Here is a 25,762-nt window from a genome sequence, read left to right as displayed (position 1 = left end):
TGCTGGCTGGCTCCTGAAAATCCACGATACGCAGGATGGTTCCCAAATGAAAGGTGGCACCAGTGCAAAGTCGGGCTGCTTTGATAGTACCAAGTGCCTCCTGCAATCTGCCAGCCAGAAGATGGGCAGGTCAGTTTTACTTCCAGGGAAAAGGGCCGTAGTTTGTGTTTGGGGAACTGTGGCTGGGAGTGGCCGGCTGGCTCCTGAAAATCCACGATACGCAGGATGGTTCCCAGATGAACGGTGGCACCAGTGCCGAGTCGGATTGGTTTGATAGTACCAAGTGGCTCCTGCAATCTGCCAGCCAAAAGACGGGCAGGTCAGTTTTACATTCAGGGAAAAGGGCCGTAGTTTGTGTTTGGGGGCCTGTGGCTGGGAGTGGCCGGCTGGCTCCTGAAAATCCACGATACGCAGGATGGTTCCCAGATGAATGGTGGCACCAGTGCCAAGTCCGGCTGGTTTGGTGGAGCCGAGGTGCTCCAGCAATCTGCCACCCAGAAGCGGGGCAGGTGAATTATGTTTGGCAGGGAAAAGGGCCGTGGTTTGTGTTCGGGGGCCTGTGGCTGGGAGTGGCCGGCTGGCTCCTGAAAATCCCCGATATGCAGGATGATTCCCAGACCCAAGGGGGCACCAGTGCCGAGTCGGGCTGGTTTGATAGAGCAGTGCCTCCTGCAATCTGCCAGCCAGAAGCAGGGCGGGTGAGTTTTGTTTGCCAGGGAAAAGGGCCGTGGTTTGTGTTCGGGGGCCTGTGGCTGGGAGTGGCCGGCAGGCTCCTGAAAATCCACGATATGCAGGATGATTCCCAACCCAAGGTGGCACCAGTGCCAAGTCGGACTGGTAAGATTGTACAAAGTGGCTCATGCTATCTACCATCCAGAAGCGGGGCGGGTGAGTTTTGTTTGCCAGGGAAAAGGGCCGTGGTTTGTGTTCAGGGGCCTCTGGCTGGGAGTTGCTGGCTGGCTCCTGAAAATCCACGATACGCAGGATGGTTCCCAAATGAAAGGTGGCACCAGTGCAAAGTCGGGCTGCTTTGATAGTACCAAGTGCCTCCTGCAATCTGCCAGCCAGAAGATGGGCAGGTCAGTTTTACTTCCAGGGAAAAGGGCCGTAGTTTGTGTTTGGGGACCTGTGGCTGGGAGTGGCCGGCTGGCTCCTGAAAATCCACGATACGCAGGATGGTTCCCAGATGAACGGTGGCACCAGTGCCGAGTCGGATTGGTTTGATAGTACCAAGTGGCTCCTGCAATCTGCCAGCCAAAAGACGGGCAGGTCAGTTTTACATTCAGGGAAAAGGGCCGTAGTTTGTGTTTGGGGGCCTGTGGCTGGGAGTGGCCGGCTGGCTCCTGAAAATCCACGATACGCAGGATGGTTCCCAGATGAATGGTGGCACCAGTGCCAAGTCCGGCTGGTTTGGTGGAGCCGAGGTGCTCCTGCAATCTGCCACCCAGAAGCGGGGCAGGTGAGTTATGTTTGGCAGGGAAAATGGCCGTGTTTTGTGTTTGGTGGCCTGTGGCTCTGAGTGGCCGGCTGGCTCCTGAAAATCCACGATACGCAGGATGGTTCCCAGACCCAAAGGGGGACCAGTGCCGAGTCGGGCTGGTTTGATATTACCAAGTGGCTCCTGCAATCTACCATCCAGAAGCGGGGCAGCTGAGTTTTTTTTCCAGGGAAAAGGGCCTTGGTTTGTGTTTGGGGGCCTGTGGCTGCGAGTGGCCGGCTGGCTCCTGAAAATCCACGATACACAGGATGGTTCCCAGATGAACGGTGGCACCTGTGCCGCGTCGGATTGGTTTGATAGTACCAAGGGGCTCCTGCAATCTGCCAGCCAGAAGATGGGCAGGTCCGTTTTACTTCCAGGGAAATGGGCCGTAGTTTGTGTTTCGGGGCCTGTGGCTGGGAGTGGCCGGCTGGCTCCTGAAAATCCACAATACGCAGAATGGTTCCCAGATGAACGGTGGCACCAGTGCCGAGTCGGATTGGTTTGATGGTACCAAGTGGCTCCTGCAATCTGCCAGCCAAAAGACGGGCAGGTCAGTTTTACTTCCAGGGAAAAGGGCCGTAGTTTGTGTTTGGGGGCCTGTGGCTGGGAGTGGCCGGCTGGCTTCTGGAAATCCACGATACGCAGGATGGTTTTCAGATGAAAGTGGCACCAGTGCCAAGTCGGGCTGGTTTGAGAGAGCCAAGTGGCTTCTGCAATCTGCCAGCCAGCAGCGGGGTGGGTGAGTATTGTTTTCCTGGGAAAATGGCCGTGGTTTGTGTTTGGGGGTATGTGGTTGGGAGTGGCCGGCTGGCTCCTGAAAATCCACGATACGCAGGATGGTTCCCAGACCCAAGGGGGGACCAGTACCAAGTCGGGCTGGTTTGATAGGGCCAAGTGGCTCCTGCAATCTGCCAGCCAGAAGCGGGGCGGGTGAGTTTTTTTTCCCAGAGAAAAAAGGGCCGTGGTTTGTGTTCGGGGGCCTGTGACTGGGAGTGGCCAGCTGGCTCCTGAAAATCCACGCCGCGCAGGATGGTTCCCAGACCCAAGGGGGCACCAGTGCCGAGTCGGGCTGGTTTGATAGAGCAGTGCCTCCTGCAATCTGCCAGCCAGAAGCAGGGCGGGTGAGTTTTGTTTGCCAGGGAAAAGGGCCGTGGTTTGTGTTCGGGGGCCTGTGGCTGGGAGTGGCCGGCTGGCTCCTGAAAATCCCCGATATGCAGGATGATTCCCAGACCCAAGGGGGCACCAGTGCCGAGTCGGGCTGGTTTGATAGAGCAGTGCCTCCTGCAATCTGCCAGCCAGAAGCAGGGCGGGTGAGTTTTGTTTGCCAGGGAAAAGGGCCGTGGTTTGTGTTCGGGGGCCTGTGGCTGGGAGTGGCCGGCTGGCTCCTGAAAATCCACGATATGCAGGATGATTCCCAACCCAAGGTGGCACCAGTGCCAAGTCGGACTGGAAAGATTGTACAAAGTGGCTCATGCTATCTACCATCCAGAAGCGGGGCGGGTGAGTTTTGTTTGCCAGGGAAAAGGGCCGTGGTTTGTGTTCAGGGGCCTGTGGCTGGGAGTTGCTGGCTGGCTCCTGAAAATCCACGATACGCAGGATGGTTCCCAAATGAAAGGTGGCACCAGTGCAAAGTCGGGCTGCTTTGATAGTACCAAGTGCCTCCTGCAATCTGCCAGCCAGAAGATGGGCAGGTCAGTTTTACTTCCAGGGAAAAGGGCCGTAGTTTGTGTTTGGGGACCTGTGGCTGGGAGTGGCCGGCTGGCTCCTGAAAATCCACGATACGCAGGATGGTTCCCAAATGAAAGGTGGCACCAGTGCAAAGTCGGGCTGCTTTGATAGTACCAAGTGCCTCCTGCAATCTGCCAGCCAGAAGATGGGCAGGTCAGTTTTACTTCCAGGGAAAAGGGCCGTAGTTTGTGTTTGGGGACCTGTGGCTGGGAGTGGCCGGCTGGCTCCTGAAAATCCACGATACGCAGGATGGTTCCCAGATGAACGGTGGCACCAGTGCTGAGTCGGATTGGTTTGATAGTACCAAGTGGCTCCTGCAATCTGCCAGCCAAAAGACGGGCAGGTCAGTTTTACATTCAGGGAAAAGTGCCGTAGTTTGTGTTTGGGGGCCTGTGGCTGGGAGTGGTCGGCTGGCTCCTGAAAATCCACGATACGCAGGATGGTTCCCAGATGAATGGTGGCACCAGTGCCAAGTCCGGCTGGTTTGGTGGAGCCGAGGTGCTCCTGCAATCTGCCACCCAGAAGCGGGGCAGGTGAGTTTTGTTTGGCAGGGAAAATGGCCGTGTTTTGTCTTTGGTGGCCTGTGGCTCTGAGTGGCCGGCTGGCTCCTGAAAATCCACGATACGCAGGATGGTTCCCAGACCCAAAGGGGGACCAGTGCCGAGTCGGGCTGGTTTGATATTACCAAGTGGCTCCTGCAATCTACCATCCAGAAGCGGGGCAGCTGAGTTTTTTTTCCAGGGAAAAGGGCCTTGGTTTGTGTTTGGGGGCCTGTGGCTGGGAGTGGCCGGCTGGCTCCTGAAAATCCACGATACACAGGATGGTTCCCAGATGAACGGTGGCACCAGTGCCGCGTCGGATTGGTTTGATAGCACCAAGGGGCTCCTGCAATCTGCCAGCCGGAAGATGGGCAGGTCAGTTTTACTTCCAGGGAAATGGGCCGTAGTTTGGGTTTCGGGGCCGGTGGCTGGGAGTGGCCGGCTGGCTCCTGAAAATCCACGATACGCAGGATGGTTCCCAGACCCAAGGGGGCACCAGTGCCGAGTCGGGCTGGTTTGATCCTACCAAGTGGCTCCTGCAATCTGCCAGCCAAAAGACGGGCAGGTCAGTTTTACTTCCAGGGAAAAGGGCCGTAGTTTGTGATTGGGGGCCTGTGGCTGGGAGTGGCCGGCTGGCTTCTGGAAATCCACGATACGCAGGATGGTTCCCATATGAAAGTGGCACCAGTGCCAAGTCGGGCTGGTTTGATAGAGCCAAGTGGCTTCTGCAATCTGCCAGCCAGCAGCGGGGTGGACGAGTATTGTTTTCCTGGGAAAATGGCCGTGGTTTGTGTTTGGGGGTATGTGGTTGGGAGTGGCCGGCTTGCTCCTGAAAATCCACGATACGCAGGATGGTTCCCAGACCCAAGGGGGGACCAGTACCAAGTCGGGCTGGTTTGATAGTACCAAGTGGCTCCTGCAATCTGCCAGCCAGAAGCGGGGCGGGTGAGTTTTTTTTCCCAGGGAAAAGGGCCGTGGTTTGTGTTCGGGGGCCTGTGACTGGGAGTGGCCAGCTGGCTCCTGAAAATCCACGCCGCGCAGGATGGTTCCCAGACCCAAGGGGGCACCAGTGCCGAGTCGGGCTGGATTGATAGAGCAGTGCCTCCTGCAATCTGCCAGCCAGAAGCAGGGCGGGTGAGTTTTGTTTGCCAGGGAAAAGGGCCGTGGTTTGTGTTCGGGGGCCTGTGGCTGGGAGTGGCCGGCTGGCTCCTGAAAATCCACGATATGCAGGATGATTCCCAGACCCAAGGGGGCACCAGTGCCGAGTCGGGCTGGTTTGATAGAGCAGTGCCTCCTGCAATCTGCCAGCCAGAAGCAGGGCGGGTGAGTTTTGTTTGCCAGGGAAAAGGGCCGTGGTTTGTGTTCGGGGGCCTGTGGCTGGGAGTGGCCGGCTGGCTCCTGAAAATCCACGATACGCAGGATGATTCCCAACCCAATGTGGCACCAGTGCCACGTCGGACTGGTAAGATTGTACAAAGTGGCTCATGCTATCTACCATCCAGAGGCGGGGGAGCTGAGATTTTTTTCCAGGGAAAAGGGCCGTGGTTTGTGTTCAGGGGCCTGTGGCTGGGAGTTGCTGGCTGGCTCCTGAAAATCCACGATACGCAGGATGGTTCCCAAATGAATGGTGGCACCAGTGCAAAGTCGGGCTGCTTTGATAGTACCAAGTGGCTCCTGCAATCTGCCAGCCAGAAGATGGGCAGGTCAGTTTTACTTCCAGGGAAAAGGGCCGTAGTTTGTGTTTGGGGACCTGTGGCTGGGAGTGGCCGGCTGGCTCCTGAAAATCCACAATACGCAAAATGGTTCCCAGATGAACGGTGGCACCAGTGCCGAGTCGGATTGGTTTGGTAGAGCCGCGGTGCTCCTGCAATCTGCCACCCAGAAGCGGGGCAGGTGAGTTTTGTTTGGCAGGGAAAATGGCCGTGTATTGTGTTTGGGGACCTGTGGCTGGGAGTGGCCGGCTGGCTCCTGAAAATCCACTATACGCAGGATGGTTCCCAGATGAAAGTGGCACCAGTGCCAAGTCGGGCTGGTTTGATAGAGCCAAGTGGCTCCTGCAATCTACCAGCCAGAAGCGGGGTGGATGAGTTTTGTTTTCCAGGGAAAATGTCCGTGGTTTGTGTTTGGGGGTATGTGGTTGGGAGTGGCCGGCTGGCTCCTGAAAATCCACGATACGCAGGATGGTTCCCTGACCCAAGGGGGGACCAGTGCCGAGTCGGGCTGGTTTGATAGTACCAAGTGGCTCCTGCAATCTACCATCCAGAAGCGGGGCAGCTGAGCTTTTTTTCCAGGGAAAAGGGCCGTGGTTTGTGTTCGGGGGCCTGTGGCTGGGAGTGGCCGGCTGGCTCCTGAAAATCCACGATACGCAGGATGGTTCCCAAATGAAAGGTGGCACCAGTGCAAAGTCGGGCTGCTTTGATAGTACCAAGTGCCTCCTGCAATCTGCCAGCCAGAAGATGGGCAGGTCAGTTTTACTTCCAGGGAAAAGGGCCGTAGTTTGTGTTTGGGGGCCTGTGGCTGGGAGTGGCCGGCTGGCTCCTGAAAATCCACGATACGCAGGATGGTTCCCAGATGAACGGTGGCACCAGTGCCGAGTCGGATTGGTTTGATAGTACCAAGTGGCTCCTGCAATCTGCCAGCCAAAAGACGGGCAGGTCAGTTTTACATTCAGGGAAAAGGGCCGTAGTTTGTGTTTGGGGGCCTGTGGCTGGGAGTGGCCGGCTGGCTCCTGAAAATCCACGATACGCAGGATGGTTCCCAGATGAATGGTGGCACCAGTGCCAAGTCCGGCTGGTTTGGTGGAGCCGAGGTGCTCCTGCAATCTGCCACCCAGAAGCGGGGCAGGTGAGTTATGTTTGGCAGGGAAAATGGCCGTGTTTTGTGTTTGGTGGCCTGTAGCTCTGAGTGGCCGGCTGGCTCCTGAATATCCACGTTACGCAGGATGGTTCCCAGACCCAAAGGGGGACCAGTGCCGAGTCGGGCTGGTTTGATATTACCAAGTGGCTCCTGCAATCTACCATCCAGAAGCGGGGCAGCTGAGTTTTTTTTCCAGGGAAAAGGGCCTTGGTTTGTGTTTGGGGGCCTGTGGCTGGGAGTGGCCGGCTGGCTCCTGAAAATCCACGATACACAGGATGGTTCCCAGATGAACGGTGGCACCTGTGCCGCGTCGGATTGGTTTGATAGTACCAAGGGGCTCCTGCAATCTGCCAGCCAGAAGATGGGCAGGTCCGTTTTACTTCCAGGGAAATGGGCCGTAGTTTGTGTTTCGGGGCCTGTGGCTGGGAGTGGCCGGCTGGCTCCTGAAAATCCACAATACGCAGAATGGTTCCCAGATGAACGGTGGCACCAGTGCCGAGTCGGATTGGTTTGATGGTACCAAGTGGCTCCTGCAATCTGCCAGCCAAAAGACGGGCAGGTCAGTTTTACTTCCAGGGAAAAGGGCCGTAGTTTGTGTTTGGGGGCCTGTGGCTGGGAGTGGCCAGCTGGCTTCTGGAAATCCACGATACGCAGGATGGTTTTCAGATGAAAGTGGCACCAGTGCCAAGTCGGGCTGGTTTGATAGAGCCAAGTGGCTTCTGCAATCTGCCAGCCAGCAGCGGGGTGGGTGAGTATTGTTTTCCTGGGAAAATGGCCGTGGTTTGTGTTTGGGGGTATGTGACTGGGAGTGGCCGGCTGGCTCCTGAAAATCCACGATACGCAGGATGGTTCCCAGACCCAAGGTGGCACCAGTGCCAAGTCGGACTGGTAAGATTGTACAAAGTCGCTCATGCTATCTACCATCCAGAAGCGGGGCGGGTGAGTCTTGTTTGCCAGGGAAAAGGGCCGTGGTTTGTGTTCAGGGGCCTGTGGCTGGGAGTTGCTGGCTGGCTCCTGAAAATCCACGATACGCAGGATGGTTCCCAAATGAAAGGTGGCACCAGTGCAAAGTCGGGCTGCTTTGATAGTACCAAGTGCCTCCTGCAATCTGCCAGCCAGAAGATGGGCAGGTCAGTTTTACTTCCAGGGAAAAGGGCCGTAGTTTGTGTTTGGGGACCTGTGGCTGGGAGTGGCCGGCTGGCTCCTGAAAATCCACGATACGCAGGATGGTTCCCAGATGAACGGTGGCACCAGTGCCGAGTCGGATTGGTTTGATAGTACCAAGTGGCTCCTGCAATCTGCCAGCCAAAAGACGGGCAGGTCAGTTTTACATTCAGGGAAAAGGGCCGTAGTTTGTGTTTGGGGGCCTGTGGCTGGGAGTGGCCGGCTGGCTCCTGAAAATCCACGATACGCAGGATGGTTCCCAGATGAATGGTGGCACCAGTGCCAAGTCCGGCTGGTTTGGTGGAGCCGAGGTGCTCCAGCAATCTGCCACCCAGAAGCGGGGCAGGTGAATTATGTTTGGCAGGGAAAAGGGCCGTGGTTTGTGTTCGGGGGCCTGTGGCTGGGAGTGGCCGGCTGGCTCCTGAAAATCCCCGATATGCAGGATGATTCCCAGACCCAAGGGGGCACCAGTGCCGAGTCGGGCTGGTTTGATAGAGCAGTGCCTCCTGCAATCTGCCAGCCAGAAGCAGGGCGGGTGAGTTTTGTTTGCCAGGGAAAATGGCCGTGGTTTGTGTTCGGGGGCCTGTGGCTGGGAGTGGCCGGCTGGCTCCTGAACATCCACGATATGCAGGATGATTGCCAACCCAAGGTGGCACCAGTGCCAAGTCGGACTGGAAAGATTGTACAAAGTGGCTCATGCTATCTACCATCCAGAAGCGGGGCGGGTGAGTTTTGTTTGCCAGGGAAAAGGGCCGTGGTTTGTGTTCAGGGGCCTGTGGCTGGGAGTTGCTGGCTGGCTCCTGAAAATCCACGATACGCAGGATGGTTCCCAAATGAAAGGTGGCACCAGTGCAAAGTCGGGCTGCTTTGATAGTACCAAGTGCCTCCTGCAATCTGCCAGCCAGAAGATGGGCAGGTCAGTTTTACTTCCAGGGAAAAGGGCCGTAGTTTGTGTTTGGGGACCTGTGGCTGGGAGTGGCCGGCTGGCTCCTGAAAATCCACGATACGCAGGATGGTTCCCAGATGAACGGTGGCACCAGTGCTGAGTCGGATTGGTTTGATAGTACCAAGTGGCTCCTGCAATCTGCCAGCCAAAAGACGGGCAGGTCAGTTTTACATTCAGGGAAAAGTGCCGTAGTTTGTGTTTGGGGGCCTGTGGCTGGGAGTGGTCGGCTGGCTCCTGAAAATCCACGATACGCAGGATGGTTCCCAGATGAATGGTGGCACCAGTGCCAAGTCCGGCTGGTTTGGTGGAGCCGAGGTGCTCCTGCAATCTGCCACCCAGAAGCGGGCCAGGTGAGTTTTGTTTGGCAGGGAAAATGGCCGTGTTTTGTCTTTGGTGGCCTGTGGCTCTGAGTGGCCGGCTGGCTCCTGAAAATCCACGATACGCAGGATGGTTCCCAGACCCAAAGGGGGACCAGTGCCGAGTCGGGCTGGTTTGATATTACCAAGTGGCTCCTGCAATCTACCATCCAGAAGCGGGGCAGCTGAGTTTTTTTTCCAGGGAAAAGGGCCTTGGTTTTTGTTTGGGGGCCTGTGGCTGGGAGTGGCCGGCTGGCTCCTGAAAATCCACGATACACAGGATGGTTCCCAGATGAACGGTGGCACCAGTGCCGCGTCGGATTGGTTTGATAGCACCAAGGGGCTCCTGCAATCTGCCAGCCGGAAGATGGGCAGGTCAGTTTTACTTCCAGGGAAATGGGCCGTAGTTTGGGTTTCGGGGCCGGTGGCTGGGAGTGGCCGGCTGGCTCCTGAAAATCCACGATACGCAGGATGGTTCCCAGACCCAAGGGGGCACCAGTGCCGAGTCGGGCTGGTTTGATCCTACCAAGTGGCTCCTGCAATCTGCCAGCCAAAAGACGGGCAGGTCAGTTTTACTTCCAGGGAAAAGGGCCGTAGTTTGTGTTTGGGGGCCTGTGGCTGGGAGTGGCCGGCTGGCTTCTGGAAATCCACGATACGCAGGATTGTTCCCATATGAAAGTGGCACCAGTGCCAAGTCGGGCTGGTTTGATCGAGCCAAGTGGCTTCTGCAATCTGCCAGCCAGCAGCGGGGTGGACGAGTATTGTTTTCCTGGGAAAATGGCCGTGGTTTGTGTTTGGGGGTATGTGGTTGGGAGTGGCCGGCTGGCTCCTGAAAATCCACGATACGCAGGATGGTTCCCAGACCCAAGGGGGGACCAGTACCAAGTCGGGCTGGTTTGATAGGGCCAAGTGGCTCCTGCAATCTGCCAGCCAGAAGCGGGGCGGGTGAGTTTTTTTTGCCAGGGAAATGGGCCGTGGTTTGTGTTCGGGGGCCTGTGACTGGGAGTGGCCAGTTGGCTCCTGAAAATCCACGCCGCGCAGGATGGTTCCCAGACCCAAGGGGGCACCAGTGCCGAGTCGGGCTGGTTTGATAGAGCAGTGCCTCCTGCAATCTGCCAGCCAGAAGCAGGGCGGGTGAGTTTTGTTTGCCAGGGAAAAGGGCCGTGGTTTGTGTTCGGGGGCCTGTGGCTGGGAGTGGCCGGCTGGCTCCTGAAAATCCCCGATATGCAGGATGATTCCCAGACCCAAGGGGGCACCAGTGCCGAGTCGGGCTGGTTTGATAGAGCAGTGCCTCCTGCAATCTGCCAGCCAGAAGCAGGGCGGGTGAGTTTTGTTTGCCAGGGAAAAGGGCCGTGGTTTGTGTTCGGGGGCCTGTGGCTGGGAGTGGCCGGCTGGCTCCTGAAAATCCACGATATGCAGGATGATTCCCAACCCAAGGTGGCACCAGTGCCAAGTCGGACTGGAAAGATTGTACAAAGTGGCTCATGCTATCTACCATCCAGAAGCGGGGCGGGTGAGTTTTGTTTGCCAGGGAAAAGGGCCGTGGTTTGTGTTCAGGGGCCTGTGGCTGGGAGTTGCTGGCTGGCTCCTGAAAATCCACGATACGCAGGATGGTTCCCAAATGAAAGGTGGCACCAGTGCAAAGTCGGGCTGCTTTGATAGTACCAAGTGCCTCCTGCAATCTGCCAGCCAGAAGATGGGCAGGTCAGTTTTACTTCCAGGGAAAAGGGCCGTAGTTTGTGTTTGGGGACCTGTGGCTGGGAGTGGCCGGCTGGCTCCTGAAAATCCACGATACGCAGGATGGTTCCCAGACCCAAAGGGGGACCAGTGCCGAGTCGGGCTGGTTTGATATTACCAAGTGGCTCCTGCAATCTACCATCCAGAAGCGGGGCAGCTGAGTTTTTTTTCCAGGGAAAAGGGCCTTGGTTTGTGTTTGGGGGCCTGTGGCTGGGAGTGGCCGGCTGGCTCCTGAAAATCCACGATACACAGGATGGTTCCCAGATGAACGGTGGCACCTGTGCCGCGTCGGATTGGTTTGATAGTACCAAGGGGCTCCTGCAATCTGCCAGCCAGAAGATGGGCAGGTCCGTTTTACTTCCAGGGAAATGGGCCGTAGTTTGTGTTTCGGGGCCTGTGGCTGGGAGTGGCCGGCTGGCTCCTGAAAATCCACAATACGCAGAATGGTTCCCAGATGAACGGTGGCACCAGTGCCGAGTCGGATTGGTTTGATGGTACCAAGTGGCTCCTGCAATCTGCCAGCCAAAAGACGGGCAGGTCAGTTTTACTTCCAGGGAAAAGGGCCGTAGTTTGTGTTTGGGGGCCTGTGGCTGGGAGTGGCCGGCTGGCTTCTGGAAATCCACGATACGCAGGATGGTTTTCAGATAAAAGTGGCACCAGTGCCAAGTCGGGCTGGTTTGAGAGAGCCAAGTGGCTTCTGCAATCTGCCAGCCAGCAGCGGGGTGGGTGAGTATTGTTTTCCTGGGAAAATGGCCGTGGTTTGTGTTTGGGGGTATGTGGTTGGGAGTGGCCGGCTGGCTCCTGAAAATCCACGATACGCAGGATGGTTCCCAGACCCAAGGGGGGACCAGTACCAAGTCGGGCTGGTTTGATAGGGCCAAGTGGCTCCTGCAATCTGCCAGCCAGAAGCGGGGCGGGTGAGTTTTTTTTCCCAGAGAAAAAAGGGCCGTGGTTTGTGTTCGGGGGCCTGTGACTGGGAGTGGCCAGCTGGCTCCTGAAAATCCACGCCGCGCAGGATGGTTCCCAGACCCAAGGGGGCACCAGTGCCGAGTCGGGCTGGTTTGATAGAGCAGTGCCTCCTGCAATCTGCCAGCCAGAAGCAGGGCGGGTGAGTTTTGTTTGCCAGGGAAAAGGGCCGTGGTTTGTGTTCGGGGGCCTGTGGCTGGGAGTGGCCGGCTGGCTCCTGAAAATCCCCGATATGCAGGATGATTCCCAGACCCAAGGGGGCACCAGTGCCGAGTCGGGCTGGTTTGATAGAGCAGTGCCTCCTGCAATCTGCCAGCCAGAAGCAGGGCGGGTGAGTTTTGTTTGCCAGGGAAAATGGCCGTGGTTTGTGTTCGGGGGCCTGTGGCTGGGAGTGGCCGGCTGGCTCCTGAAAATCCACGATATTCAGGATGATTGCCAACCCAAGGTGGCACCAGTGCCAAGTCGGACTGGAAAGATTGTACAAAGTGGCTCATGCTATCTACCATCCAGAAGCGGGGCGGGTGAGTTTTGTTTGCCAGGGAAAAGGGCCGTGGTTTGTGTTCAGGGGCCTGTGGCTGGGAGTTGCTGGCTGGCTCCTGAAAATCCACGATACGCAGGATGGTTCCCAAATGAAAGGTGGCACCAGTGCAAAGTCGGGCTGCTTTGATAGTACCAAGTGCCTCCTGCAATCTGCCAGCCAGAAGATGGGCAGGTCAGTTTTACTTCCAGGGAAAAGGGCCATAGTTTGTGTTTGGGGACCTGTGGCTGGGAGTGGCCGGCTGGCTCCTGAAAATCCACGATACGCAGGATGGTTCCCAGATGAACGGTGGCACCAGTGCTGAGTCGGATTGGTTTGATAGTACCAAGTGGCTCCTGCAATCTGCCAGCCAAAAGACGGGCAGGTCAGTTTTACATTCAGGGAAAAGTGCCGTAGTTTGTGTTTGGGGGCCTGTGGCTGGGAGTGGTCGGCTGGCTCCTGAAAATCCACGCCGCGCAGGATGGTTCCCAGACCCAAGGGGGCACCAGTGCCGAGTCGGGCTGGTTTGATAGAGCAGTGCCTCCTGCAATCTGCCAGCCAGAAGCAGGGCGGGTGAGTTTTGTTTGCCAGGGAAAAGGGCCGTGGTTTGTGTTCGGGGGCCTGTGGCTGGGAGTGGCCGGCTGGCTCCTGAAAATCCCCGATATGCAGGATGATTCCCAGACCCAAGGGGGCACCAGTGCCGAGTCGGGCTGGTTTGATAGAGCAGTGCCTCCTGCAATCTGCCAGCCAGAAGCAGGGCGGGTGAGTTTTGTTTGCCAGGGAAAAGGGCCGTGGTTTGTGTTCGGGGGCCTGTGGCTGGGAGTGGCCGGCTGGCTCCTGAAAATCCACGATATGCAGGATGATTCCCAACCCAAGGTGGCACCAGTGCCAAGTCGGACTGGAAAGATTGTACAAAGTGGCTCATGCTATCTACCATCCAGAAGCGGGGCGGGTGAGTTTTGTTTGCCAGGGAAAAGGGCCGTGGTTTGTGTTCAGGGGCCTGTGGCTGGGAGTTGCTGGCTGGCTCCTGAAAATCCACGATACGCAGGATGGTTCCCAAATGAAAGGTGGCACCAGTGCAAAGTCGGGCTGCTTTGATAGTACCAAGTGCCTCCTGCAATCTGCCAGCCAGAAGATGGGCAGGTCAGTTTTACTTCCAGGGAAAAGGGCCGTAGTTTGTGTTTGGGGACCTGTGGCTGGGAGTGGCCGGCTGGCTCCTGAAAATCCACGATACGCAGGATGGTTCCCAGATGAACGGTGGCACCAGTGCCGAGTCGGATTGGTTTGATAGTACCAAGTGGCTCCTTCAATCTGCCAGCCAAAAGACGGGCAGGTCAGTTTTACATTCAGGGAAAAGGGCCGTAGTTTGTGTTTGGGGGCCTGTGGCTGGGAGTGGCCGGCTGGCTCCTGAAAATCCACGATACGCAGGATGGTTCCCAGATGAATGGTGGCACCAGTGCCAAGTCCGGCTGGTTTGGTGGAGCCGAGGTGCTCCTGCAATCTGCCACCCAGAAGCGGGGCAGGTGAGTTATGTTTGGCAGGGAAAATGGCCGTGTTTTGTGTTTGGTGGCCTGTGGCTCTGAGTGGCCGGCTGGCTCCTGAAAATCCACGATACGCAGGATGGTTCCCAGACCCAAAGGGGGACCAGTGCCGAGTCGGGCTGGTTTGATATTACCAAGTGGCTCCTGCAATCTACCATCCAGAAGCGGGGCAGCTGAGTTTTTTTTCCAGGGAAAAGGGCCTTGGTTTGTGTTTGGGGGCCTGTGGCTGGGAGTGGCCGGCTGGCTCCTGAAAATCCACGATACACAGGATGGTTCCCAGATGAACGGTGGCACCTGTGCCGCGTCGGATTGGTTTGATAGTACCAAGGGGCTCCTGCAATCTGCCAGCCAGAAGATGGGCAGGTCCGTTTTACTTCCAGGGAAATGGGCCGTAGTTTGTGTTTCGGGGCCTGTGGCTGGGAGTGGCCGGCTGGCTCCTGAAAATCCACAATACGCAGAATGGTTCCCAGATGAACGGTGGCACCAGTGCCGAGTCGGATTGGTTTGATGGTACCAAGTGGCTCCTGCAATCTGCCAGCCAAAAGACGGGCAGGTCAGTTTTACTTCCAGGGAAAAGGGCCGTAGTTTGTGTTTGGGGGCCTGTGGCTGGGAGTGGCCGGCTGGCTTCTGGAAATCCACGATACGCAGGATGGTTTTCAGATGAAAGTGGCACCAGTGCCAAGTCGGGCTGGTTTGAGAGAGCCAAGTGGCTTCTGCAATCTGCCAGCCAGCAGCGGGGTGGGTGAGTATTGTTTTCCTGGGAAAATGGCCGTGGTTTGTGTTTGGGGGTATGTGGTTGGGAGTGGCCGGCTGGCTCCTGAAAATCCACGATACGCAGGATGGTTCCCAGACCCAAGGGGGGACCAGTACCAAGTCGGGCTGGTTTGATAGGGCCAAGTGGCTCCTGCAATCTGCCAGCCAGAAGCGGGGCGGGTGAGTTTTTTTTCCCAGAGAAAAAAGGGCCGTGGTTTGTGTTCGGGGGCCTGTGACTGGGAGTGGCCAGCTGGCTCCTGAAAATCCACGCCGCGCAGGATGGTTCCCAGACCCAAGGGGGCACCAGTGCCGAGTCGGGCTGGTTTGATAGAGCAGTGCCTCCTGCAATCTGCCAGCCAGAAGCAGGGCGGGTGAGTTTTGTTTGCCAGGGAAAAGGGCCGTGGTTTGTGTTCGGGGGCCTGTGGCTGGGAGTGGCCGGCTGGCTCCTGAAAATCCCCGATATGCAGGATGATTCCCAGACCCAAGGGGGCACCAGTGCCGAGTCGGGCTGGTTTGATAGAGCAGTGCCTCCTGCAATCTGCCAGCCAGAAGCAGGGCGGGTGAGTTTTGTTTGCCAGGGAAAATGGCCGTGGTTTGTGTTCGGGGGCCTGTGGCTGGGAGTGGCCGGCTGGCTCCTGAAAATCCACGATATTCAGGATGATTGCCAACCCAAGGTGGCACCAGTGCCAAGTCGGACTGGAAAGATTGTACAAAGTGGCTCATGCTATCTACCATCCAGAAGCGGGGCGGGTGAGTTTTGTTTGCCAGGGAAAAGGGCCGTGGTTTGTGTTCAGGGGCCTGTGGCTGGGAGTTGCTGGCTGGCTCCTGAAAATCCACGATACGCAGGATGGTTCCCAAATGAAAGGTGGCACCAGTGCAAAGTCGGGCTGCTTTGATAGTACCAAGTGCCTCCTGCAATCTGCCAGCCAGAAGATGGGCAGGTCAGTTTTACTTCCAGGGAAAAGGGCCATAGTTTGTGTTTGGGGACCTGTGGCTGGGAGTGGCCGGCTGGCTCCTGAAAATCCACGATACGCAGGATGGTTCCCAGATGAACGGTGGCACCAGTGCTGAGTCGGATTGGTTTGATAGTACCAAGTGGCTCCTGCAATCTGCCAGCCAAAAGACGGGCAGGTCAGTTTTACATTCAGGGAAAAGTGCCGTAGTTTGTGTTTGGGGGCCTGTGGCTGGGAGTGGTCGGCTGGCTCCTGAAAATCCACGATACGCAGGATGGTTCCCAGATGAATGGTGGCACCAGTGCCAAGTCCGGCTGGTTTGGTGGAGCCGAGGTGCTCCTGCAATCTGCCACCCAGAAGCGGGGCAGGTGAGTTTTGTTTGGCAGGGAAAATGGCCGTGTTTTGTCTTTGGTGGCCTGTGGCTCTGAGTGGCCGGCTGGCTCCTGAAAATCCACGATACGCAGGATGGTTCCCAGACCCAAAGGGGGACCAGTGCCGAGTCGGGCTGGTTTGATATTACCAAGTGGCTCCTGCAATCTACCATCCAGAAGCGGGGCAGCTGAGTTTTTTTTCCAGGGAAAAGGGCCTTGGTTTGTGTTTGGGGGCCTGTGGCTGGGAGTGGCCGGCTGGCTCCTGAAAATCCACGATACACAGGATGGTTCCCAGATGAACGGTGGCACCAGTGCCGCGTCGGATTGGTTTGATAGCACCAAGGGGCTCCTGCAATCTGCCAGCCGGAAGATGGGCAGGTCAGTTTTACTTCCAGGGAAATGGGCCGTAGTTTGGGTTTCGGGGCTGGTGGCTGGGAGTGGCCGGCTGGCTCCTGAAAATCCACGATACGCAGGATGGTTCCCAGACCCAAGGGGGCACCAGTGCCGAGTCGGGCTGGTTTGATCCTACCAAGTGGCTCCTGCAATCTGCCAGCCAAAAGACGGGCAGGTCAGTTTTACTTCCAGGGAAAAGGGCCGTAGTTTGTGTTTGGGGGCCTGTGGCTGGGAGTGGCCGGCTGGCTTCTGGAAATCCACGATACGCAGGATTGTTCCCATATGAAAGTGGCACCAGTGCCAAGTCGGGCTGGTTTGATCGAGCCAAGTGGCTTCTGCAATCTGCCAGCCAGCAGCGGGGTGGACGAGTATTGTTTTCCTGGGAAAATGGCCGTGGTTTGTGTTTGGGGGTATGTGGTTGGGAGTGGCCGGCTGGCTCCTGAAAATCCACGATACGCAGGATGGTTCCCAGACCCAAGGGGGGACCAGTACCAAGTCGGGCTGGTTTGATAGGGCCAAGTGGCTCCTGCAATCTGCCAGCCAGAAGCGGGGCGGGTGAGTTTTTTTTGCCAGGGAAAAGGGCCGTGGTTTGTGTTCGGGGGCCTGTGACTGGGAGTGGCCAGTTGGCTCCTGAAAATCCACGCCGCGCAGGATGGTTCCCAGACCCAAGGGGGCACCAGTGCCGAGTCGGGCTGGTTTGATAGAGCAGTGCCTCCTGCAATCTGCCAGCCAGAAGCAGGGCGGGTGAGTTTTGTTTGCCAGGGAAAAGGGCCGTGGTTTGTGTTCGGGGGCCTGTGGCTGGGAGTGGCCGGCTGGCTCCTGAAAATCCCCGATATGCAGGATGATTCCCAGACCCAAGGGGGCACCAGTGCCGAGTCGGGCTGGTTTGATAGAGCAGTGCCTCCTGCAATCTGCCAGCCAGAAGCAGGGCGGGTGAGTTTTGTTTGCCAGGGAAAAGGGCCGTGGTTTGTGTTCGGGGGCCTGTGGCTGGGAGTGGCCGGCTGGCTCCTGAAAATCCACGATATGCAGGATGATTCCCAACCCAAGGTGGCACCAGTGCCAAGTCGGACTGGAAAGATTGTACAAAGTGGCTCATGCTATCTACCATCCAGAAGCGGGGCGGGTGAGTTTTGTTTGCCAGGGAAAAGGGCCGTGGTTTGTGTTCAGGGGCCTGTGGCTGGGAGTTGCTGGCTGGCTCCTGAAAATCCACGATACGCAGGATGGTTCCCAAATGAAAGGTGGCACCAGTGCAAAGTCGGGCTGCTTTGATAGTACCAAGTGCCTCCTGCAATCTGCCAGCCAGAAGATGGGCAGGTCAGTTTTACTTCTAGGGAAAAGGGCCGTAGTTTGTGTTTGGGGACCTGTGGCTGGGAGTGGCCGGCTGGCTCCTGAAAATCCACGATACGCAGGATGGTTCCCAGATGAACGGTGGCACCAGTGCCGAGTCGGATTGGTTTCATAGTACCAAGTGGCTCCTGCAATCTGCCAGCCAAAAGACGGGCAGGTCAGTTTTACATTCAGGGAAAAGGGCCGTAGTTTGTGTTTGGGGGCCTGTGGCTGGGAGTGGTCGGCTGGCTCCTGAAAATCCACGATACGCAGGATGGTTCCCAGATGAATGGTGGCACCAGTGCCAAGTCCGGCTGGTTTGGTGGAGCCGAGGTGCTCCTGCAATCTGCCACCCAGAAGCGGGGCAGGTGAGTTTTTTTTGGCAGGGAAAATGGCCGTGTTTTGTGTTTGGTGGCCTGTGGCTCTGAGTGGCCGGCTGGCTCCTGAAAATCCACGATACGCAGGATGGTTCCCAGACCCAAAGGGGGACCAGTGCCGAGTCGGGCTGGTTTGATATTACCAAGTGGCTCCTGCAATCTACCATCCAGAAGCGGGGCAGCTGAGTTTTTTTTCCAGGGAAAAGGGCCTTGGATTGTGTTTGGGGGCCTGTGGCTGGGAGTGGCCGGCTGGCTCCTGAAAATCCACGATACACAGGATGGTTCCCAGATGAACGGTGGCACCAGTGCCGCGTCGGATTGGTTTGATAGCACCAAGGGGCTCCTGCAATCTGCCAGCCGGAAGATGGGCAGGTCAGTTTTACTTCCAGGGAAATGGGCCGTAGTTTGTGTTTCGGGGCCTGTGGCTGGGAGTGGCCGGCTGGCTCCTGAAAATCCACGATACGCAGGATGGTTCCCAGACCCAAGGGGGCACCAGTGCCGAGTCGGGCTGGTTTGATCGTACCAAGTGGCTCCTGCAATCTGCCAGCCAAAAAACGGGCAGGTCAGTTTTACTTCCAGGGAAAAGGGCCGTAGTTTGTGTTTGGGGGCCTGTGGCTGGGAGTGGCCGTCTGGCTTCTGGAAATCCACGATACGCAGGATGGTTCCCAGATGAAAGTGGCACCAGTGCCAAGTCGGGCTGGTTTGATAGAGCCAAGTGGCTTCTGCAATCTGCCAGCCAGCAGCGGGGTGGACGAGTATTGTTTTCCTGGGAAAATGGCCGTGGTTTGTGTTTGGGGGTATGTGGTTGGGAGTGGCCGGCTGGCTCCTGAAAATCCACGATACGCAGGATGGTTCCCAGACCCAAGGGGGGACCAGTACCACGTCGGGCTGGTTTGATAGGGCCAAGTGGCTCCTGCAATCTGCCAGCCAGAAGCGGGGCGGGTGAGTTTTTTTTCCCAGGGAAAAGGGCCGTGGTTTGTGTTCGGGGGCCTGTGACTGGGAGTGGCCAGCTGGCTCCTGAAAATCCACGCCGCGCAGGATGGTTCCCAGACCCAAGGGGGCACCAGTGCCGAGTCGGGCTGGTTTGATAGAGCAGTGCCTCCTGCAGTCTGCCAGCCAGAAGCAGGGCGGGTGAGTTTTGTTTGCCAGGGAAATGGGCCGTGGTTTGTGTTCGGGGGCCTGTGGCTGGGAGTGGCCGGCTGGCTCCTGAAAATCCACGATACGCAGGATGGTTCCCAGATGAATGGTGGCACCAGTGCCAAGTCCGGCTGGTTTGGTAGAGCCGAGGTGCTCCTGCAATCTGCCACCCAGAAGCGGGGCAGGTGAGTTTTGTTTGGCAGGGAAAATGGCCGTGTATTGTGTTTGGTGGCCTGTGGCTCTGAGTGGCCGGCTGGCTCCTGAAAATCCACGATACGCAGGATGGTTCCCAGACCCAAAGGGGGACCAGTGCCGAGTCGGGCTGGTTTGATATTACCAAGTGGCTCCTGCAATCTACCATCCAGAAGCGGGGCAGCTGACTTTTTTTTCCAGGGAAAAGGGCCTTAGTTTGTGTTTGGGGGCCTGTGGCTGGGAGTGGCCGGCTGGCTCCTGAAAATCCACGATACACAGGATGGTTCCCAGATGAACGGTGGCACCTGTGCCGAGTCGGATTGGATTGATAGTACCAAGTGGCTCCTGCAATCTGCCAGCCAGAAGCAGGGCAGGTCAGTTTTACTTCCAGGGAAATGTGCCGTAGTTTGTGTTTCGGGGCCTGTGGCTGGGAGTGGCCGGCTGGCTCCTGAAAATCCACGATACGCAGGATGGTTCCCAGACCCAAGGGGGCACCAGTGCCGAGTCGGGCTGGTTTGATCGTACCAAGTGGCTCCTGCAATCTGCCAGCCAGAAGATGGGCAGGTCAGTTTCACTTCCAGGGAAAAGGGCCGTAGTTTGTGTTTGGGGACCTGTGGCTGGGAGTGGCCGGCTGGCTCCTGAAAATCCACAATACGCAGAATGGTTGCCAGATGAACGGTGGCACCAGTGCCGAGTCGGATTGGTTGGATAGTACCAAGTGGCTCCTGCAATCTGCCAGCCAGAGGATGGGCAGGTCAGTTTTACTTCCAGGGAAAAGGGCCGTAGTTTGTGTTTGGGGACCTGTGGCTGGGAGTGGCCGGCTGGCTCCTGGAAATCCACGATACGCAGGATGGTTCCCAGATGAATGGTGGCACCAGTGCCAAGTCCGGCTGGTTTGGTAGAGCCGAGGTGCTCCTGCAATCTGCCACCCAGAAGCGGGGCAGGTGAGTTTTGTTTGGCAGGGAAAATGGCCGTGTATTTTGTTTGGGGACCTGTGGCTGGGAGTGGCCGGCTGGCTCCTGAAAATCCACGATACGCAGGATGGTTCCCAGACCCAAAGGGGGACCAGTGCCGAGTTGGGCTGGTTTGATATTACCAAGTGGCTCCTGCAATCTACCATCCAGAAGCGGGGAAGCTGAGTTTTTTTTCCAGGGAATAGGGCCGTGGTTTGTGTTTGGGGGCCTGTGGCTGGGAGTGGCCGGCTGGCTCCTGAAAATCCACGATACGCAGGATGGTTCCCAGATGAAAGGTGGCACCAGTGCCGAGTCGAATTGGTTTGATAGTACCAAGTGGCTCCTGCAATCTGCCAGCCAGAAGATGGGCAGGTCAGTGTTACTTCCAGGGAAAAGGGCCGTAGTTTGTGTTTGGGGGCCTGTGGCTGGGAGTGGCCGGCTGGCTCCTGGAAATCCACGATACGCAGGATGGTTCCCAGATGAAAGTGGCACCAGTGTCAAGTCGGGCTGGTTTGATATTACCAAGTGGCTCCTGCAATCTACCAGCCAGAAGCGGGGTGGGTGAGTTTTGTTTGCCAGGGCAAAGGGCCGTGGTTTGTGTTTGGGGACCTGTGGCTGGGAGTGGCCGGCTGGCTCCTGAAAATCCACGATACGCAGGACGGTTCCCAGATGAAAGGTGGCACCAGTGCCAAGTCGGGCTGGTTTGATAGGGCCAAGTGGCTCCTGCAATCTGCCAGCCAGAAGCGGGGCGGGTGAGTTTTTTTTCCCAGGGAAAAGGGCCGTGGTTTGTGTTCGAGGGCCTGTGACTGGGAGTGGCAAGCTGGCTCCTGAAAATCCACGCCGCGCAGGATGGTTCCCAGACCCAAGGGGGGACCAGTGCCGAGTCGGGCTGGTTTGATAGTACCAAGTGGCTCCTGCAATCTACCATCCAGAAGCGGGGCAGCGAAGTTTTTTTTCCAGGGAAAAGGGCCGTAGTTTTTGTTTGGGGGCCTGTGGCTGGGAGTGGCCGGCTGGCTCCTGAAAATCCACGATACGCAGGATGGTTCCCAGACCCAAGGGGGCACCAGTGCCGAGTCGGGCTGGTTTGATAGAGCAGTGCCTCCTGCAATCTGCCAGCCAGAAGCAGGGCAGGTGAGTTTTGTTTGGCAGGGAAAATGGCCGTGTTTTGTGTTTGGGGGCCTGTGGCTGGGAGTGGCCGGCTGGCTCCTGAAAATCCACGATACACAGGATGGTTCCCAGATGAACGGTGGCACCAGTGCCGAGTTGGATTGGTTTGATAGTACCAAGTGGCTCCTGCAATCTGCCAGCCAGAAGATGGGCAGGTCAGTTTTACTTCCAGGGAAATGGGCCGTAGTTTGTGTTTCGGGGCCTGTGGCTGGGAGTGGCCGGCTGGCTCCTGAAAATCCACGATACGCAGGATGGTTCCCAGACCCAAGGGGGCACCAGTGCCGAGTCGGGCTGGTTTGATCGTACCAAGTGGCTCCTGCAATCTGCCAGCCAGAAGATGGGCAGGTCAGTTTTACTTCCAGGGAAAAGGGCCGTAGTTTGTGTTTGGGGACCTGTGGCTGGGAGTGGCCGGCTGGCTCCTGAAAATCCACAATACGCAGAATGGTTCCCAGATGAACGGTGGCACCAGTGCCGAGTCGGATTGGTTTGATAGTACCAAGTGGCTCCTGCAATCTGCCAGCCAAAAGACGGGCAGGTCAGTTTTACTTCCAGGGAAAAGGGCCGTAGTTTGTGTTTGGGGGCCTTTGGCTGGGAGTGGCCGGCTGGCTTCTGGAAATCCACGATACGCAGGATGGTTCCCAGATGAAAGTGGCACCAGTGCCAAGTCGGGCTGGTTTGATAGAGCCAAGTGGCTTCTGCAATCTGCCAGCCAGCAGCGGGGTGGGTGAGTATTGTTTTCCAGGGAAAATGGCCGTGGTTTGTGTTTGGGGGTATGTGGTTGGGAGTGGCCGGCTTGCTCCTGAAAATCCACGATACGCAGGATGGTTCCCAGACCCAAGGGGGGACCAGTACCAAGTCGGGCTGGTTTGATAGTACCAAGTGGCTCCTGCAATCTGCCAGCCAGAAGCGGGGCGGGTGAGTTTTTTTTCCCAGGGAAAAGGGCCGTGGTTTGTGTTCAGGGGCCTGTGACTGGGAGTGGCCAGCTGGCTCCTGAAAATCCACGCCGCGCAGGATGGTTCCCAGACCCAAGGGGGCACCAGTGCCGAGTCGGGCTGGTTTGATAGAGCAGTGCCTCCTGCAATCTGCCAGCCAGAAGCAGGGCGGGTGAGTTTTGTTTGCCAGGGAAAAGGGCCGTGGTTTGTGTTCGGGGGCCTGTGGCTGGGAGTGGCCGGCTGGCTCCTGAAAATCCACGATATGCAGGATGATTCCCAACCCAAGGTGGCACCAGTGCCAAGTCGGACTGGTAAGATTGTACAAAGTGGCTCATGCTATCTACCATCCAGAAGCGGGGGAGCTGAGTTTTTTTTCCAGGGAAAAGGGCCGTGGTTTGTGTTCAGGGGCCTGTGGCTGGGAGTTGCTGGCTGGCTCCTGAAAATCCACGATACGCAGGATGGTTCCCAAATGAAAGGTGGCACCAGTGCAAAGTCGGGCTGCTTTGATAGTACCAAGTGCCTCCTGCAATCTGCCAGCCAGAAGATGGGCAGGTCAGTTTTACTTCCAGGGAAAAGGGCCGTAGTTTGTGTTTGGGGACCTGTGGCTGGGAGTGGCCGGCTGGCTCCTGAAAATCCACAATACGCAAAGGGGTTCCCAGATGAACGGTGGCACCAGTGCCGAGTCGGATTGGTTTGATAGTACCAAGTGGCTCCTGCAATCTGCCAGCAAAAAGACGGGCAGGTAAGTTTTACTTCCAGGGAAATGGCCGTGTTTTGTGTTTGGTGGCCTGTGGCTCTGAGTGGCCGGCTGGCTCCTGAAAATCCACGATACGCAGGATGGTTCCCAGACCCAAAGGGGGACCAGTGCCGAGTCGGGCTGGTTTGATATTACCAAGTGGCTCCTGCAATCTACCATCCGGAAGCGGGGCAGCTGAGTTTTTTTTCCAGGGAAAAGGGCCTTGGTTTGTGTTTGGGGGCCTGTGGCTGGGAGTGGCCGGCTGGCTCCTGAAAATCCACGATACACAGGATGGTTCCCAGATGAACGGTGGCACCAGTGCCGAGTCGGATTGGTTTGATAGTACCAAGTGGCTCCTGCAATCTGCCAGCCAGAAGATGGGCAGGTCAGTTTTACTTCCAGGGAAATGGGCCGTAGTTTGTGTTTCGGGGCCTGTGGCTGGGAGTGGCCGGCTGGCTCCTGAAAATCCACGATACGCAGGATGGTTCCCAGACCCAAGGGGGCACCAGTGCCGAGTCGGGCTGGTTTGATCGTACCATGTGGCTCCTGCAATCTGCCAGCCAGAAGATGGGCAGGTCAGTTTTACTTCCAGGGAAAAGGGCCGTAGTTTGTGTTTGGGGACCTGTGGCTGGGAGTGGCCGGCTGGCTCCTGAAAATCCACAATACGCAGAATGGTTGCCAGATGAACGGTGGCACCAGTGCCGAGTCGGATTGGTTTGATAGTACCAAGTGGCTCCTGCAATCTGCCAGCCAAAAGACGGGCAGGTCAGTTTTACTTCCAGGGAAAAGGGCCGTAGTTTGTGTTTGGGGACCCCTGGCTGGGAGTGGCCGGCTGGATTCTGGAAATCCACGATACGCAGGATGGTTCCCAGATGAAAGTGGCACCAGTGCCAAGTCGGGCTGGTTTGATAGAGCCAAGTGGCTTCTGCAATCTGCCAGCCAGCAGCGGGGTGGGTGAGTATTGTTTTCCAGGGAAAATGGCCGTGGTTTGTGTTTGGGGGTATGTGGTTGGGAGTGGCCGGCTTGCTCCTGAAAATCCACGATACGCAGGATGGTTCCCAGACCCAAGGGGGGACCAGTACCAAGTCGGGCTGGTTTGATAGTACCAAGTGGCTCCTGCAATCTGCCAGCCAGAAGCGGGGCGGGTGAGTTTTTTTTCCCAGGGAAAAGGGCCGTGGTTTGTGTTCGGGGGCCTGTGACTGGGAGTGGCCAGCTGGCTCCTGAAAATCCACGCCGCGCAGGATGGTTCCCAGACCCAAGGGGGCACCAGTGCCGAGTCGGGCTGGATTGATAGAGCAGTGCCTCCTGCAATCTGCCAGCCAGAAGCAGGGCGGGTGAGTTTTGTTTGCCAGGGAAAAGGGCCGTGGTTTGTGTTCGGGGGCCTGTGGCTGGGAGTGGCCGGCTGGCTCCTGAAAATCCACGATATGCAGGATGATTCCCAGACCCAAGGGGGCACCAGTGCCGAGTCGGGCTGGTTTGATAGAGCAGTGCCTCCTGCAATCTGCCAGCCAGAAGCAGGGCGGGTGAGTTTTGTTTGCCAGGGAAAAGGGCCGTGGTTTGTGTTCGGGGGCCTGTGGCTGGGAGTGGCCGGCTGGCTCCTGAAAATCCACGATACGCAGGATGATTCCCAACCCAAGGTGGCACCAGTGCCACGTCGGACTGGTAAGATTGTACAAAGTGGCTCATGCTATCTACCATCCAGATGCGGGGGAGCTGAGATTTTTTTCCAGGGAAAAGGGCCGTGGTTTGTGTTCAGGGGCCTGTGGCTGGGAGTTGCTGGCTGGCTCCTGAAAATCCACGATACGCAGGATGGTTCCCAAATGAAAGGTGGCACCAGTGCAAAGTCGGGCTGCTTTGATAGTACCAAGTGGCTCCTGCAATCTGCCAGCCAGAAGATGGGCAGGTCAGTTTTACTTCCAGGGAAAAGGGCCGTAGTTTGTGTTTGGGGACCTGTGGCTGGGAGTGGCCGGCTGGCTCCTGAAAATCCACAATACGCAAAATGGTTCCCAGATGAACGGTGGCACCAGTGCCGAGTCGGATTGGTTTGGTAGAGCCGCGGTGCTCCTGCAATCTGCCACCCAGAAGCGGGGCAGGTGAGTTTTGTTTGGCAGGGAAAATGGCCGTGTATTGTGTTTGGGGACCTGTGGCTGGGAGTGGCCGGCTGGCTCCTGAAAATCCACTATACGCAGGATGGTTCCCAGATGAAAGTGGCACCAGTGCCAAGTCGGGCTGGTTTGATAGAGCCAAGTGGCTCCTGCAATCTACCAGCCAGAAGCGGGGTGGATGAGTTTTGTTTGCCAGGGCAAAGGGCCGTGGTTTGTGTTTGGGGGCCTGTGGCTGGGAGTGGCCGGCTGGCCCCTGAAAATCCACGATACGCAGGACGGTTCCCAGATGAAAGGTGGCACCAGTGCCAAGTCGGGCTGGTTTGATAGAGCCAAATGGCTTCTACAATCTGCCAGCCAGAAGCGGGGTGGATGAGTTTTGTTTTCCAGGGAAAATGTCCGTGGTTTGTGTTTGGGGGTATGTGGTTGGGAGTGGCCGGCTGGCTCCTGAAAATCCACGATACGCAGGATGGTTCCCTGACCCAAGGGGGGACCAGTGCCGAGTCGGGCTGGTTTGATAGTACCAAGTGGCTCCTGCAA

This window comes from Zonotrichia albicollis, chromosome W (genome assembly GCF_047830755.1).
Source record: "Zonotrichia albicollis isolate bZonAlb1 chromosome W, bZonAlb1.hap1, whole genome shotgun sequence".
Taxonomy (NCBI): domain Eukaryota; kingdom Metazoa; phylum Chordata; class Aves; order Passeriformes; family Passerellidae; genus Zonotrichia; species Zonotrichia albicollis.
This window is presented reverse-complemented; position numbering follows the sequence as displayed.